Source organism: Somniosus microcephalus, chromosome 5, assembly GCF_052327205.1.
Source record: "Somniosus microcephalus isolate GS21.2 chromosome 5, FLI_Smic_1.0, whole genome shotgun sequence".
Classification (NCBI taxonomy): Eukaryota; Metazoa; Chordata; class Chondrichthyes; order Squaliformes; family Somniosidae; genus Somniosus; species Somniosus microcephalus.
In genome coordinates, this window is record NC_140991.1 from 122,233,639 (window position 1) to 122,239,638 (window position 6,000).

A 6,000-nucleotide genomic window follows, 5' to 3' on the forward strand; every position below is an offset into this window, starting at 1 on the left:
ACAGAATTTGGAAGCCTCCTCAAAGACTGAACTTATAATTGCTTAAACTTAACCAATGTATCTAGCAACAGTAATTGTGATTGTAATTCGTTATCATTAGTTGTTAAATGAATGTTATGTACTGTTTATCTAAAAGGGGAGGAATTGTTGTGTATGTACCTTTAAGAGAATAACTGGTCTCAGACTGCAGTACCAGCAGTGACCACCCCTGTATAAAAGGCGCTAGAGAGCCTCTGTTGTTTAGATTCGTTATGGACTTCCACCAGTAAACATCTGTTGTTTTCACTCCTGCTAGTCCGTGTCTAAATCATTCACGGACTTAACAGCGGTAATTGGCCAGATTGAATTTGTCCTGCTTTTTTTTGTGGACAGGACATTCCTGGGCAGTTTTCCACATTGTCGGATAGATGCCAGAGTTATAGCTGTACTGGAACAGCTTGGCTAGAGGCGCGACTAGTTCTGGAGCGCAAGTCTTCAGCACGATAGCTGGGATGTTGTCAGGGCCCATAGCCTTTGCTGTATCCAGTGCGCTCAGCCATTCCTTGATACCACGTGGGGTGAATCGAATTGGCTGAAGACTGGCTTCTATGATGGTGGGGACCTCAGGAGGAGGCCGATATGGGTCATCCACTCGGCACTTCTGGCTGAAGATGGTTGCAAGCACTCAGCCTTGTCTGTTGCACTCACGTGCTGGGCTCCACCATCATTGAGGATGGGATATACATGGAGCCTCCTCCTCCCGTTAGTTGTTTAATGGTCCACCACCATTCACGACTGGATGTGGCAGGACTGCAGAGCTTTGATCTGATCCGTTGATTGTGGGATCACTTAGCCCTGCCTATAGCATGCTGCTTCCACTTTTTAGCATGCATGTCGTCCTGTGTTGCAGCTTCCCCAAGTTGGCACCTCATTTTTAGGTACACCTGGTGCTGCTCCTGGCATGCTCTTCTACACTCCTTATTGAACCAGGGTTGGTCCCCTGGCTTGATGGTAATGGTAGAGTGAGGTATATGCCAGGCCATGAGGTTACAGATTGTGGTGGAATACAATTCTGCTGCTGCTGATGGCCCACAGCACCTCATGGATGCCCAGTTTTGAGCTGCTAGATCTGTTCTGAATCTATCCCATTTCGCACGGTCGTAGTGCCACACAACACGATGGAGGGTGCCCTCAGTGTGAAGACGGGACTTTGTCTCCACAATGACTTTGTGGTGGTCACTGCTACCAGTGCTGTCATGGACAGATGCATCTGCGACAGGTAGATTGGTGAGGACGAGGTCAAGTAGGTTTTTCCCTCGTGTTGATTCTCTCACCACCTGTCGCAGGCCCAGATTGGCAGTTAAGTCCTCGCCTCGATGCAGCTGCCGGGTTTCCTGAGGACCGGCCGGCCACATTAAAACCTGCAAAGCAGGTTAAATCCAAGGCTTCCAGCCTCATTCACATATTTAAAATGCCAACCCGCCTACTGGGAGCAGGTTGGCTGCCCGCCCCTTCTACTGCCTCAGTGAAACCCGGAAGTTAATGGGTTGGAGCTGGTTTTAGGGAGTGAAGATCGGGGCTGTACCAGGGGAATGACTGGGATGGTGGCGAATGAAGATATTGTTGAGGAAGAGGGATCGAAGGTGGACATGAGCTGCAGAGATATCGAAATCTGAGCAGTAGTGCCGAGTTAGGGTAAGGATTGCCTGGAGAGAATAGGGTCAAAGTACCGGAGAGATGAACGGTGACATGGTCTAGTAACAGGAAGGGGAGGAGATAAAGGCCTGAGGGGAGTTTGGAGTAATAAGCTTGGGTCTGGCATATCAGTCATTCCTCACTGCGCTGATGTAAGATAATTTTTTTTTTTTAATTCCAAATCAAAAAAAAACCATGAGACAGAATTATGATTAACAGCCCTTTTGTTTTCTATTTCTGTTCTGTTTATTTTTGTGCTGATCAATTGATGTTCCAAAGGAAATTAGGTTGGTTCTGACTCTTACAAAGGTGCTTCATTAGCAGCAGTGAGACTGTTATTAAATCAGGTCCTCTCAGCGACTGTTATTTCAACTCTGCATGTTAATCAGCTCCTTCGCACTGTTTCCTCCATCACTCTCTCCAAACCAGATTCCCAATGGTCTCATTAATCATATTTTATTTACATTGTATCAACTAATATAGACAAAGTAAATTTAAAGGATACTAAAGTTCAGCACAGTTCTTTAACGTTTTAAAAAAGGGTTACAGAAGAAGCAAGTTTCCTTTTTTTATATAAAAAGCTGCATTACCAGTTGAACAGTTCCAATGTCAGTGCTGCTTGGTCAGGGCCATTCTGTCTTTTTTGCTTTAATTGGTACCATTAGACAAGGTAGATGTGCATTGCTCCGAGGTCTGACAATTCACACGAGGTCAGTGACTTACACCAGTCTTGCTTTGTTACAGAAAGGCAGTTGCACTGAGAAAATCAACTTTTGTCTGGAGCTTGTTTTGTCCACACCAATAACTGCAAGCAGCAATGTTATGGTACCAAGCTGGTAGCAGGTGTGACAGATCACAGAACTAATCATAAGAAACTTGTGAGAGCAGAGAGAGCGAGCCTGAGGGGAAACAGTGTGAGGGGCCAATGGATAAAAGGGGGAGAACCGGCGGCAGAGAGTCAGTGAGAGCAGAGAGAGCGAGCCTGAGGGGAAACAGTGCGAGGGACCAACGGATAAAAGGGGGAGAACCGGCGGCAGAGAGAGCGAGCCTGAGCGGAAACAGTGCGAGGGGCCAACAGATAAAAGGGGGAGAACCGGCAGCAGAGAGTCAGTGAGAGCAGAGAGAGCGAGCCTGAGGGGAAACAGTGCGAGGGGCCAATGGATAAAAGGGGGAGAACCGGCGGCAGAGAGTCAGTGAGAGCAGAGAGAGCGAGCCTGAGGGGAAACAGTGCGAGGGGCCAATGGATAAAAGGGGGGGAATCGGCGGCAGATTCAGAGAGTGTGAGCCTGAGGGGAAACAGTGCAAGAGGCCAACAGATAAAAGGGAGAGAACCAGCGGCAGAGAGTCAGTGAGAGCAGAGAGAGCGAGCCTGAGGGGAAACAGTGCAAGAGGCCAACAGATAAAAGGGGGAGAACCGGCGGCAGAGAGTCAGTGAGAGCAGAGAGAGCGAGCCTGAGGGGAAACAGTGCGAGGGGCCAATGGATAAAAGGGGGGGAATCGGCGGCAGATTCAGAGAGTGTGAGCCTGAGGGGAAACAGTGCAAGAGGCCAACAGATAAAAGGGAGAGAACCGGCAGCAGAGTGTCAGAGTCAGAGTGCGAGCTGAACACGGAACACTGAGAAAGAAATTCAAAAGTGACGTCACTGCCGTGGAAGGAGCAGATTGGTGGGTAACAGGCACGTGTTAGTTTGTTTCATTAAATGGTTTGTTTTCTCACAGTTGTTGATAATTCACTTGATGGTAGTTTCCATTGTGTTTTAGCTTAATGGATATCAATTCCAGTGTTTTTAGTTAACTTTTTTTTACTATTTTAGTATCTGTCTTTTAGAGGTCAGTGCCTTAGAGGTCAGTGTCTTAGATTTTTAGTGTTCAGTGTAAAGTGTTTGAATGATCAGGTTCTCAGTGATTTAGAGTTCAGTGGATTGACGACCAGGGCAGGCCAGTGGGGACCCATTGCATGTGCATCCTGTTGTATGTGGGAACTCCAGGACACTTCAAGCATCTTATATAACCATGCGTGCAGGAAGTGCAGCCAGTTTCTCAAGCTCATGCCTTAAGATGTTGAGGAGTGGCTGACAGCAGTACAGTCCATCCGGGAGTCTGAGAGTTTCCTGGATCGTACATTCCAGGAGGTAGTCAGCCCACTGCCACAGAAGGTGCAGGAAGTGAGGGAATGTGTGACCACCAGACAGGGTAGGAGGAAGACACAAGTAGTGCAGGAATACCTCAAGCCAGTGGCACTCGCTAACCGGTTTACATTTTTAAATACCGGGGAGAGTGACTACTCCTTGAAGGAATGCAGTAAGAATCAACCCCCCGGCACCACGGAGGATTTGACTGCACGCGAGAAAAAGGAAGAGTATAAATGCAGTAGTAAGATGGGATTTGATAGTTAGGGGCATAGACAGGCATTTCTGTAACCACAAACATGATTCCCAAATGGTATGTTGCCTCCCTGGTGCCAGAGTAAAGGATATCACCAAGCAGGTGCCGGAATTCTGCAAGGGGAAGGGGAACAGCCGGTTCACACTTCTGGAAACTGGTGGCGGTAATGGTTCCTCTGGAGAGAGCAGCCAGAGCCAAGGCCACGGCACCACGGGTGGCTCAGCTGCACGGGGGGGGGGGGAGGAAGTAGAGTGGAAGAGCAATAGTGATAGGGGATTCATTGGTTGGGGGACAGATAGGTGTTTCTGCAGCCACAGGCATGACTGCAGGATGGTATGTTGCCTCCCTGGTGCCAGGGTCAAGGATGTCACTGAGCGACTGCAGGACAATCTGAGGGGGGAGGGTGAACAGCCAGAGGTCGTTGTCCATATCGGTACCAACGACATAGGCAGAAAGAGGGATGAAGTCCTGCAGGCAGACTATAGGGAGCTAGGAAAGAGATTAAAAAGCAGGACCTCAAAGGTAGTAATCTCTGAATTACTCCCAGTGCCACGAACTAGTGAGTACAGGAATAGGAGGATAGAGCAGATGAATGCATGGCTGGAGAGATGGTGCAGGAGGGAGGGCTTTAGATTCCTGAGGCATTGGGACCGTTTCTGAGGAAGGTGGGACCTGGAGAAGCCGGATGGGTTACACCTCAATGGAGCCGGGACCAATATTCTCGCGGGGAGGTTTGCTCGTGCTGTTGGGGAGGGTTTAAACTAGCTTGGCAGGGGGATGGGCACCAGCATATAGGAGTAGAAAAGAGGAATAAGGTGCGTAAAAGAGTGAGTGTGTTGGATAGTACTAGAGAAGATAGTACTAGAGGCAGAAATAGTACAATATTAGGAGCAGACTAAGAAAGACTAAGAAAAATTCAAAAATGGGTTTAGAATGCATGTACATAAACGCACAAAGTGTGGTGAATAAGGTTGGTGAGCTACAAGCACAATTAGCCATGTGGCAATAACAGAAACGTGGCTTATAAATGGTGAGGACTGGGCACTTAATATTCAAGGGTACAAGGTGTTCACAAAAGATAGGGAAGAAAAAAAGGGAGGTGGGGTGGCAGTGCTGATTAAGGAAGACATTGTAGTGTTGGAAGGAAGGATGTTCTTGAGGGGACAAGGACAGAATCCATTTGGTTAGAGTTGAGGAGCAAAAAGGGTATGACCACGCTATTAGGCGTATTCTATAGGCCTCCAAATAATGCAATGGAGGTAGAGGGGCAAATCTGCAGGGAAATCACAGAGATATGCAAGAGCTATAGAGTGATGATATTGGGGGACGTTAATTACACAAATATCGATTGGGATAATGCTAGGGTAAAGGGAAAGGAGGGGGAGGAATTTCTGAAATGTGTTCAGGAGAATTTCTTTGACCAGTATGTTCTTGGCCCAACAAGGAAAGAGGCATTTCCTGGATCTGGTGCTGGGGAATGAGGTGGGCCAGGTCGACCAAGTGTCTGCGGGAGAACACTTGGGTACAAGTGATCATCGTATCATGAGATTTAGATTAGCAATGGAGAGGAACAAGGAACACTCTAGAGTAGAACTTCTAAACTGGAATAGGGATAACTTCAATGGGATGCGAAAGGATCTAACCAGGTTAAAATGGAACCAAAGATTGACAGGAAAAACTGTAATGGAACAATGGGAGATCTTTAAGGAGGAGGTGTTCCAAGTACAGGCTAAGTCCATTCCAATAAGAAGGAAGGGTAAGGGAACCAATGCAAGGGCTCCTTGGATGATGAGGGAGAGAGAGAAGATGATGAAACAAAAAAAGAGGGTGTATGATGAATGTCAGGTGAATTCTTCAAGGGAGAACCAGACCAAATACAATAAGTTGAAAATAAGATTGGCAAAGAGAGAGTATGAGAGTAGAATGGCGGTTAACATAAAA